Here is a 12,301-nt window from a genome sequence, read left to right on the forward strand (position 1 = left end):
AAAAAGCTGATGTCCAGTCCTTCTCTCATTTGAGAGGCACTTAACGCATAACTATTTTGTTTTTCTTTTTAAATACTGCAGATTGAAATCTCATCGGAACTTTAGCAGGTAAAGTAAAAATCAAGCTACAAGGTGCCACACAAGCTACCTCAGAAAGGCTGAAGGCATAAGGGTATTTGCTTTGTTCACATGGCTTTCCCTAAAAGCCCTGCTTAAAATAACACACTTAACAACACACACAAAAATAATTTCTCTTAGCCATACTTTGCAGAATTCAGGTGGTAGGTTATGTTGGGGATTTCTGACAATAGTATGTATTTTATGGAAAAGCACTACACCTAATCCCCCCCCCAGGCGCAGAGATCTGCTGAAGAAGGTTAAAGAATTTAAAAACAGGAAATAAACCAGCTAACATCTCAAAATTAAACCGTGTGCTGCAGTACATATCAATTATTGTTCAGGGTGAGGGTCAGTCCCTATTTCCCAAGACGATATTGATAATTTTTGTCTTCTCTCCTTCCCAATTATTTCCACAATTTAAATATTAGCAGATATGGAAGTGGTGTTAAATAAACACTACTGTAAATTTGATTGAAATTAGTGAGATTTATACTATTTGTACTTTTTTTTGCAAGTGTAGAGGGACGGCCCACTATTTACATTCTTTGGAATGTATTGCCTGGAGACAAATTTTTTAGTTTTATACAACAATGATCCTGTATGTACCTAAAACTCCCAAAGACGTCAAGAACACATGCTCTACCTAACTCTATTCCAATGCAAAAAGAAATAGTGGGGGAATTTCTGTAGTTCAAAAACTTATAGAAATAATGCCTATGTAACACTTTTAATCTCAAAGCACATTACAATGTGTCACTGTCATTATCCCCAGTGTACAGATGGGGAAAATGAGGCACAGAACAGTGAAGTGACTTATACAAGATCATTTGGCAGGTCAGTGACAGAGAGGACTATGCCCCAGGTCTCCTGAGTTCCAGTCCAGTGCTCTATCCATTAAGCCAAATTCTCTACATACACACAATGAACATTGTTTGTGTGAAATATTCAGTGGGCCTCGTGCTATGCAACATCTTATTTTAAAGGCTACAGCCTCAAGTTTTGCTACAAGTAAAAATAAACTGATTAGAGGAGAAAAGCACCAGCAATAGAGCTAGCATGCTTGCTTATTTGATGGTATGAAACACAAACCATATTGCACTGTAGCACCTCTTACCTGACAATTAATAGTACAGCATTAATACTGACCACATGCTCTCCTCTTCTAGTCCTCCCGAAAACATAGCATTGATCAGCAGGATAAATAAGTCCTAGACCAAAAGATAGGGTTGCCAACTATTTGATTGCAGACAACCCTTGCCCCGCCCCCTTCCCAAGGTTCTGCCCCCACTCACTCCATTCCCCCCTGCCTCCATCACTTGCTCTCCCCCACCCTTGCTCACTAGTTCATTTTCATTGGGCCTGGGCAGGAGATTTGGGATGGGGGTGTGTATGAGGGCTCCAGGGGTGGTGGGGCTGGCTCTGGGGTGGGTCTGGGGATGAGGGATTTGGGGTCGGAGGGAGTGCAAGCTTTGGGAAAGAGTTTGGGTGTTGGAGGGGGCTCAGGGCTGGAGCAGAGGGGTTCAGAATGCAGGAGGAGCTCAGGGCTGGGGCAGAGGGTTGGGGTGTGGGAGGGGGCTCAGGGATGGGGCGGGGGGTTGGGGCACAGGGGGGTTCAGGGTGTGGGCTCTGGGCAGTGCTTACCTCAGGCGTCTCCCGGAAGTGGCTGGCATGTTCCTCTGGCTCCTAGGTGGAGGCCTGTCCAGGTGGCTTTGCACACTGCCCCCATCCACAGGCACCACCCCTGCAACTCCCATTAGCTGTGGTTCCCAGGCAATGGGAGCTGTGGAACCAGCACTTAGAGCCCCCTGGCTGCCCCTGTGCCTAGGAGTGGGAGGGACATGCTGGCTGCTTCCGGGAGCCACGCAGAGCCAGGGCAGGCGGGGAACCTGCCTTAGCACTGCCAACTGGACCTTTAACAGCCCAATCAGCAGTGCTGACCGGAACTGCCAGAGTCCCTTTTCGACCGGGTGTTCCAGTTGAAAACTGGATGCCTGGCAACCCTACTGAAAGAGTGGGATTTGCCCTTAATAAAACACTTTGGGACTTAAATACCACTAAAGTTGTATATTTACCTATAGATGCATTTGTGCTACTACCCACTTTTTCTCAGGCTAAAAAAGATGGATTGCCCCAGTCTTTTCTGGGGTGGGGCAGGAACAGTTATGCTGCATGGCCCCAGCCTGGTGGAGGCAGTTGCCCTTGGCCTCAGCTCCCCACATTTTTTGCAGGCAAAGGGAGATCGGCACATAGAAGACCCACCTTGCAAGATTCTACAGCCTGGCCTTTAGGTTTTTTTTCTTTTTTATTCACTTATGAATATCTTAAATATACAAGTCAGCACAAAGTCTTCAGCCTTACTAAGGGTATATCTACGTTAGAAATGATACAGTGGCACAGCTGCAGTGCTGCAGCTATGCCAGTGCAGTGCTGTAGTGTAAACACGGCAGAGATGGAAGGGGTTCCTCCATCCCTGTAGTAATGCCATCTCCCCGAGAGGTAGTAGCTAGATCAATGGACGAATTCTTCTGTTAAGTAACCAGGACTTAGGCTATTTAATTACATCACACAGGGCATGAAATTTTTCACAGCCCTAAGTGAGGTAGTTAAAATAACCTATAAGCTTACCTTTCCCTTGGTTTCTCTCCTGTGGTTTATGAAACCACATTCAAAACAACTGGCCCCATGAAAGTAGTAGTGGCCATAGGTTTTGAGATTTGTTTTTCTGTGATATATCAGGATTGTTTTATGTTCTCAATAAAACACCCTTAGGGACAATTCTCATCTGTCAACCTGCATTTCCCTTGGGCTGCAACTATGTTTCTCAATTCACAGCCAAGCAATACATGAGCACACTGATCATAGAGAAAGAACAATCCTAACTCTGCAAAATAGTTACACATACCATTTCTTAAATATAGTTTTAAACCACAAACAAGAAACTCTATATTTCATTTATGTACACTCTTGGAACTATCTATTGTCAGAGCTTACTTCAAGTAATATGCCGTCAAATACTGTTCTTGAACTTCACTCTCAGTTTTCCTTGGTAACATCACAATAGGAAAATAGTGAGGGGTTTAGCTGGGAAAGATTTTTACTCTAAAAGCTCAACTAAACCAGCTAGACTTTGAGTCATTGCTTGTGTGGGTGTTTGCAGGCTGGTATGGGTGGACGTTTGCTGGTTCACAGTGACATTCCTGTTTTGGGGACCCTGAGGAAGAAAGTGGAGCTCTAGAAGAGGAGAAAGTCACTAGGTCCAGGCTGTGGGTCCAAACTGGGAGAGCAAATTTATGGATCAGATAGAAAAACTGAGGAACAAGATTTAGTTGGGTTGGAAGGAGGGTGGGAAACAGATGGGGAAAGGACAGATGTGCCTCAAGAGATTTGACTAAGCAGCCAAAATTTGAGGAGGGGGGAATCTGTCCTAACCTTCAAAGCTCTGGGGACTCCATTCATCAATTTGCTCCCCAGAATATGTCGTCTTCTGTTGGAAAAGAAGGGCTCTTTTTGATCACAGAAATTACCTTTCATTGTCTTGATTTAAATTGCCCAATAGTAAAAGAGAAAGCTTAACCATGTTACAAATAGGAATATTAAAAACAAGGAAATGACTCAACTTCACATGAACACTGAGACAATTAGCGGCCAACATTCCAGTTCAACTCACTGTGAGGTGATTCCTGTTTGTGAACTAGCTCTGGAACCTTTTTTAGAATGGTTTGTTAGTCTCTAAGGTGCCACAAGTACTCCTTTCCTTTTTTAGAATGGTTGCCTCAGATCCTTACCACCACCTAGAGGTTGCTGGAATCTATTGCATAAATAGCTACAAGAAGAGCGTATTGGCTGAATTCACCTTACTAGAATTAAAGAATAGAAAAAGATAATTACATGAATATCAGACACATCTTGGGATATATCTATAGACGCACACTTTATATACACACACACAATTAGAGGCTTAATTTACTCAACTAGATTCTTGCCTACATGTGTGGAATTGAACAAGTCATCAAATATGGGGAATTAGGAAGGAGTTTATTTTCCCCCACACCTTCCTTTGGAACATGGAGCGGGATACATTTGAAAATGGCCATTGGGAAGCCCAAGAAATCTATTGCCCCTGATTGCAAGGGACTGACATCGATGGACTTCAATTCTTCCTTTCATATCCTCTGATAAGTGTGCCAACTTTGGGAACAAGAAAGTAATTTGTATTTCTGACTTTGAAACCAAGGACAAAGCTTCCAGCCTGCCTGGTCCTCATTCCAAACAGTATCTCAAAATGAATTGCCCATAACTGGGTTTTATTAGATTTTTGAAGTGATACTGAATGATAAAAGCTTTCATAGTTACAGTCTGTTCTTCTGTTGTGTGGGTTATAACAAGATCCAATGGCTGGAAGTTGAAGCTAGACAATTCAGAATAGATATAAGGTCCACATTTTTAACATGGAGGGTAATCACTCATTGGAACAACTTACCAAAGGTTATGGTGGTAGATTCTCCTTCACTGGAAATTTTAAAATCAAGAGTGGATGGTTTTTAAGAGATATGGTCTAGTTCAAACAGGTCTTAATTCAGGAAAGTCTTATGACACGTGTTATGTGGTAGGTCAGCTTAGATCACACTGGTCCCTTCTGGCTTTATAATCTACGATTTATCCTACCAAGTGGTGTCGGAAGCAGGATTGACTCTGCATCTCTGCTTCTCAGTTAAAGCAAACATTATATTAGACAGAACATTTGGCTTTTTAGAAGAGAGAACTTGGGGGATGGATAGCTTTGAAGATTGGGATACTATCTTAACTAAATCCATTCCAGGTTGATGAAGACCAAACATTGTTTCTGTTGGATGGCTCTTGAGTAGTTTGTCTGTTTCAAAGAGACAAGTGGCCGTATGAGCACTGGGATCCTTGTGGGCAGGCTGAGCTGAAAGGCCAAGAAGGCTTGAATGTCATGAGGACTGCACAGCTTTTTCCCTCTTTGAGCTGGTCCCTCTAGCACACTGCATTGGGTGGACACTGTTAGCAACCTTACCCACTGCTGCCTGTTCTGCTTTGAAACAGAACTGCCTGTGCTACCACTATGACACATTTCACAAGCACTCATTCACCCCCAATTATAAAACCACCCAGAACATAAAGCAGACAATCTATGAAAGAAGAACAAAAGAAATATCGGTTTGCCCATCTCAACATACTGAGCTCTTAACAAAAAGAGATGGAATTACAGAAACAGATTGGACAAGTGTAACTTCAATTTTTTGCCATCTGAAGTGAAGGATTCCTGGTAGGTGCCCCTCCCAGCTGCTGCCTCCAGACCTAATCCAAATTCCCTTTCTTGCCCACCCTACGTGTTGACTCCTGCCTAAGATCCAGATCCTGTTTCTGCCCTCCTGGCCTAGGGTTGCCAGGTGTCCGGTTTTTGACACCCCAGTTGAAAAGGGAACCTGGCGGCTCTGGTCAGCACTGCTGAACGGGCTATTAAAAGTCCGGTCAGCGGCTCAGCAGGGGCCCAGGGCTAAGGCAGGCTCCCTGCAGCTCTCAGAAGTGGCTGCCAGGTCCCTATGGACCCTAGGTGCATGGGAAAGCCAGGGAGACTCCGCACGCTACCCCCACCCTGAGTGTTGGCTCCACATCTTCCATTGGCTGGGAAGCGCAACCAATGGAAGCTGTGGGGGTGGCACCTGCGAGCATGAAGGCAGCGCATGGAGCCTCCCTGGCCACCCATGCACCTAGGGGCTGCAGGACCCTAGGAACCGCTTCCTGGGAACCATGGTAAGCGCCACTGGGACCCCACACTCCCTCCTGCACCCCAACCCCCTGCCCCAGCCTGGAGGCCCTTCCTGCACCCCAAATTCCTCATCCCCAGCCCCACCCCAGAGCCCACACCCCCAGCCAGAGCCTAAACCCCCTTCCACACTCCGAATCCCCCTGTCCCATCCCGGAGCCCTCTCCCACACCCTGAACCCCTCATCCCCAGCCCCATCCCAGAGCCTGCACCCCCAGCTGGAGTCCTAACCCCCCCTGCACCTCTGCCCCAGCCCTGAGCCCCCTCCTGCACCCAAACTCCTGTCCAGAGCCTGCACACCACCCCATAACCCTGCCCCAGCCTGGATCTGACTCCTGCACTCCAACCCCCTCGTCCCCAGTCCCACCCCAGAGCCTGCAGCCCCCCCCCCCCAGCTGGAACCCTCGCTCCCACTCACACTCTAACCTCCTGTCCCAGCCCAGTGAAAGTGAGCGAGGGTGGAGGAGAGTGAGAGATGGAGGGAGGGGGGAATGGAGTGAGCAGGGGAAAGGGACTGGGTAGGGGCAGGGCCTCATGGCAGGAGGCGGGGAAGGGGTGTTTAGTTTTGTGCCATTAGAATGTTGGCAACCCTATCCTTTCCTGATCTAGCCCTTGCACTGTCTGCTGGCTCCCTTCTAAATCCTGATGGATTCTGATCCACTGCCACTTGCTAGGACCTCTGGAAACAGCAGCAAGATTCTGAAACTAAAATTTAAAAATGTTGAATTACAACTGTTGTTCTGCTTCTGCCAGCATTGGTCCTCCTGATCCAGCTGCCATGCTGGGTTGACTCTACCCCACATGGCATTTGCTCTCTGAGTGGCAGGAAGCTGTGTGGCAGCAGGTAGATATAGTTTAGCATGATATGCAGGAGACAGGCTGACCAATGGCATAGGAACAGCACAGCTGTAACACTGGTTTCAAAAAGCATCTTTTCCTCAAGCTACAGGGGAACAAATGACTATAGGAAGAGGCAAGGATGAGAGGAAAGTGAAGGGCCAGTTTCCTCAGCAGTCCAATGTATTGGGCTGTGTTTTTATTAAATATGAAGAGAACCTCTTCATATGTTTGTCTTCCTACTCGTAGCCGTGTAAAAAAACCAACAAACAAGCCAGTCTGCCACAGCCACACCCCGATCCAAACCTCAAAGGACCTATGGGTTCAGAGGGTAACCGATTCTTCTTCTTTGAGTGATGGGCCCTAGGTGTATTCCACATGTGGGGGCACATGCGCACCAGGCACCTGAGTCTGGAAGTGTTTCCAAGCAGTGTCCATTGACCCGCACGTGTGTAGTATGTTTCCCCAGACTCTCAGTTGAAGGTATAAGGGGCAGTGCAGGTCGACACGACTCCAATTCCCTCTTACCACCGCATGGCCTGAGTCAGAACCTTTGCTCCTTCTTCGTTCTTAGTACCCTAAGAGTTGTTCCTCGTCTTGTAGATAGTTTATATAGCATAGACTATTGTAAAGTAGTATATAAGTTCTCTGGCTGTCATCCCCTCACCACCCAGGGACTGTGGTCAGGATCCCAAGCTTCAGAAACGGTGTCTCCTGTCCTCGTTCCTTCTGTATGAGTGATGAGGACCGATGGTGCCTCTACTGTCTGGGTGAGGTGCACATCTTGGTGACTTGCACTATTTGTAAGTCCTTTCCGCTCAGTATTAGAAAGGACCATGAACGCCACCTCTGCAATTACTCATGGAGAAGGCAATGAAGCCCTGAGCACACTTGGATCCTGGCCAGGGACCTCCCCCAATACAGTGGCCACCACCAACTGCAAGCACCCCTCCGAGCACCACTCATAGTGCGGAACCACTGGCACCAAAGCCTAAAGATGAGCCCCATCATGAGAGTAAGAAAATCTCTCACAGGCACACGAGCAGGTCACCGCAGTGAACTGCTCATAAGAGCAGTGTTTCCTCCCTGAACTGTGCCCAGTCAGGTGAGATGTTGCGTGCAGATCCCACAAGACCAGTGCCAAAGACCCCTTGCCAGTTTGAGGGTGAAGCCAAGAGGAAGAGGGATCCATCGGTATCGATGGTGGGAGCCCAGTATCAAAACAGTCTGACTACCCCGACTACAAGCATGATTCCAACTACTCTGCCGGTACTGTCTCATCACCATCTGGACTGACTGACCCCAATGACTCCACCGAGCCCCTCTGGAGTATCTATGGGCATCCCACAGACCCCTGGCCACATGGAAATGTTCCTTACCATGCAGGAGGTCATTCTGCCATATCCACAATCTCCACTCCTCTCGGGCCTGTGTCTTCTCTGTGATGTCCCCACACGCAAGGATGCCCCACCCCTTCTCTGAGGCCCTGCCCCCACTCACTCCAGCCCCCCTCCATTTATCGCTCGCACTCCCCCATCCTCACTCACTTTCACTGAGCTAGGGCAGGGGTGTGAGAGGGAGTGAGGGCTCGGGGTGGGGCCAGGGATGCGGGATTTGGGATGAAGGAGAGGGCTCAGGGCTGGGGTAGGGGGTTGGGTTGGTGGGGGGTGCAGGTTCTGGGAGGGAGTTTGGGTGCAGGAGGGGACTCCGGGTTGGCAGTTGAGGTGCAGGGTCCCAGCAGCGCTTACCGCGGCTCCCAGGAAGCAGCTGCCAGGTCATTACAGCCCCTAGACACATAGGTGGCCAGGGAGGCTCCGTGCACTGCCTTCGCACCCACAGGCGCCTCCCCCGCAACTCTCATTGGTCGCAGTTCCTGCCAAATAGGAACTGCGGAGCCAGCAGTCGTGCAGGGGCAATGCGTGGAGTCTCCCTGGCCACCCACATGCCTAGGGGCTGCAAGGACCTTGCAGCAGCTTCCAGAAGTCGCACAGAGCTAGGGCAAGCAGGGAGCCTGCCTTAGCCCCAGGCCCCTGCTGTGCCATCGACTGGACTTTTAATGGCCCGGTCGGCGATGCAGACCAGAGACACCAGGGTTCCTTTTTGACCGGGCATTCTGATCAAAAACTGGATGCCTGGCAACCCTAACTCTTCCCATGCCGTGTGTGCACTGAAAAAGAATGTGGTAATGTGGTTTTTGTTCCATTTCCCCAGGGCTTCCTTCTGTATCCTCTGAAAAGGGTTGTGGTCTCCCAAGAGAATCTGACCTTTCAAGTTTGAAAAGAGCGCGCAGAGTGGGTGAACTGGCTTTGTTTATTTGTTTGCATTTATTTGTTTCTTTGAAACAAAAGCATTTCCTTTAAGAATCTTGCTTGGGGCTAGAACACAGGATTCTTAAACCTTTCCATGGATATTAGTTAGGGTAGGGACAAAAAGTTGAGCTGCTTTTGAGCTCTATATTCTACTGTAGAAGTAGAGAAAAATGTGGCCCACAGTGGTTCTGATATTTTATACTAACAGCCTTGATTCTTATTTACACTAAGGTTCCTTTATACTGCTCCAGCCATGGAAAAGGGTCTTACAGTGGCTGTTTTATTAATGTCCACTTTGAGGCCCTGTTATACTCTCAGTGGTGTAAAGAGGCCATTGTGTGAATATATAAGGATCAGGCCCAGACACAGCTTTGTATATGTTGGTATCGACCTAGTACAATAGGCCCCACCGGAACAATTCCTGTGTAAATATGTAACAACCAACAACAGTAGCCAAATAACAATATGATTAAGTCTCGGTGGGCTGCATTATGATAAAGTCCCAGCATGCAATGCTCCATCTTGATCTGAGCAGCCAGGCTCCGCAGGCAGCACATCGAGATTCAAATTGAGTACAGATGTAAAATGCTCCATTTTATGAAAATGAGACGTGATAGCCCTTGAGCTCTGAGCCAGTTGCTAATGTGGCCCTCAGCTGGGCAAAGGTTGAGGGATCCTGGCTACTGGAATTCACAGCACTCTCGTTCTTTCCCTTTTGGCAGATTTTTGTTAGAATTAGGAGGATGGAATGAGCTGCAACCAGAGCACCACACGCTCCTCACCTGAATGGAGTGGAGTACAAAGCAGAAAATGTGGGAGTGCCACCTCCATGGCATACTCTCCTCTGACCCCATGTAAGCACCTTTGCAGGCACACCAGAGGGCCTGGGCTCTAAAGCTGGGAAAGAACAGAGGACATGGACACAGAGGCGTTTTGCAGCACTGTCCTACACTTTGAATTTGCTTGACATCCTCGTAGAAGTCAATGCAACCCTTGTTCAAGCGCCTGCCTATAGCCCCTGGTTTTCAGAGGTGCTGGGTCCCTGTAGCCCTATGTAAAGTCACTGTGGGGGCAGTGAGTGCTCAGCTCCTTTGCAAATCAGCACTATAGAGACTGCTGCCACTAGCAGGCATAGTAACACTAGTTTTGCAGAACAGGAGAGGGCCCATCCTTCCATGCCAGCCCATGGAACGGATTCCACACCGAGGCAAGTACATGCTGTTTTCTTTCCAAAGGTGTAGCAGCCATGGCACTCTTGTGTCCTCAGAGACATTGTACCTGCCTCAAGCACAATGCCTCCCAGAGCAATGTGGTAGTGATTTAAAGCCACCAGGTTTAGCCCTGTATTGACTATCATCACTGATATTTGGCCTCACTTTTCTAATATGTACATTTGTTCTGACACTGTATTTAGTGATTATTCATATATCCCTTTCCTTTTAAAAGCAAACTGCTTACTGTCAGTAAATAGACATTTCATATATTCAATCTAAGAGCTTTTCAATTTTTAATTTATACTGATTTCCATTCCAAGTCACATATTTTACATATAAGGAAGTTTATATTATATATAAAGCATTTTAGCAACTGCACCAAATAAATGCAAAGCCATTCATTACTTACAGAAGAGGCCTACTCAGAAAATGGAATGGGTACCAAGAAATAAGCGAGATGGAAAGAATCTGCTCCTCCTCAAAGTGCTCTCTTCGACAACAGATGGTCTGTTTGGGAATGTTTGTCTTTGAGAAAATTGGAGGCCTGGAATAAGAGGAAATGCAAACCACAATTTAACTACTTGCATGTGTTTGGCTTCTGGAGTAGTTTCTAGTCAGATATAATGTGGGACATTACATACTGGCCCCTCATTTTTGTTAATGTAGTTTTTTGGTTTGCCCTGTGAACCAATGTGACAGCAAAATGGATGATAGTGCTTTACCAAATGACAGAGAATAAATAAAATGAAAGGACTTCTTACAGAAAGGAAGACTTGGGACCATGGCTTCAGTCCCAAGCAGGTAGCCTGTAATCTCAGCCCCAGCAAATCTAAGCTCGACCTGATGACCCCATTAAAATGTGATAGCAACCCACTTTGGGAACCACTGTAAAAGGAATAGAAGTTTAGAGACTAACAAATTTATTTGAGCATAAGCTTTCGTGAGCTACAGCTCACTTCATCGGATGAAGTGAGCTGTAGCTCACAAAAGCTTATGCTCAAATAAATTTGTTAGTCTCTAAGGTGCCACAAGTACTCCTTTTCTTTTTGTGAATACAGACTAACATAGCTGCTACTCTGAAACCTGTAAAAGGAATGTAGTTTTTCTCTTTTCTTATAGGCAGAGCTGGGACCACTGCCTATTAAAGTTGCTTTACACTTCCCATTATAAGACCCTGTTTTCAGGGTCTTATAACTTTGCCAACTTTAACCATTTGGGCTGAAATATACCACGCTGGGTGTTCTGGGAAATTTCAGCCACAATGGTTCAACCATTTCTGAGAACAAGGCTAGGGACAAAAACATTGTTTTGCCCATGTTAAAAAAATACTTGAGATCTTTTCTTTGAAATGTTCTAGTGCCCCTGTGTTTTGGAGCAGGGACTTGAAATTTAACAAGGAGTTGGTTTTTGTCTAAGAGATGGGCCTTTTGCCATCCCTGTGAAAATATGTCCAAATGTGGCTAAGTTATAAGCCTCTGAAAAATTGCAGATTATATATGCTCGATAGAGACTTGTTAGAGTTTCTCATCTTAAAATCTCTGATGAGTCCATCCTCACTGAACATGGTTCATCCCCTCATGGATCCTATGTATGACTGCACTGTGCATGCACCATCCCCACAGAGTGACAGACTGGGAAGAGAGCCTGGCACAAGGAGCAGCAAGAGAGGAGAAGACTGACATTGGATGAGGAGCCCAGGGAGGGAAATTGGGACTGGGAGCCAATGGCATGGGACAGAGGCAGATCAGACAAGGAATCAGGAGGGAGGAAACTCTGGGTGGGCAAGATGACTGACATTAGGTGTGGGGAGGAGAAACTGGGAATCATGGGGGTGACTAGGACTTGTACAGCACACTTGGAGGAGGAAGAGTAGCACTGGCTGGGCAAGGAGAATGGAACTGGAACGAGAAGCCCAAGGAATAGAGACTGGGATTGAGTAGGCAAGGAGAAAGAGACAGATGGAGCAGAGAGGGAAGGAGACAGTAGTAGGGCAAAGACACATTAGAGGGAAGAGGGTCAAGCTAGGAGGAAAC

General features: G+C 47.0%; 1 long non-coding RNA gene across 2 annotated transcripts in view; it reads right to left on the reverse strand.

Moving 5' to 3' along the window:
• Positions 1–12,301, reverse strand: part of LOC122458768 — a 48,165-nt gene that overhangs the window by 10,488 nt on the left and 25,376 nt on the right. For both annotated transcript variants that reach the window (XR_006279005.1, XR_006279006.1), the window contains one exon: positions 10,678–10,812. This is a non-coding gene — a long non-coding RNA (uncharacterized LOC122458768). The remainder of the gene's footprint in view (positions 1–10,677; positions 10,813–12,301) is intronic.

This window comes from Dermochelys coriacea, chromosome 2 (genome assembly GCF_009764565.3).
Source record: "Dermochelys coriacea isolate rDerCor1 chromosome 2, rDerCor1.pri.v4, whole genome shotgun sequence".
In the NCBI taxonomy this organism is placed as follows: Eukaryota; Metazoa; Chordata; order Testudines; family Dermochelyidae; genus Dermochelys; species Dermochelys coriacea.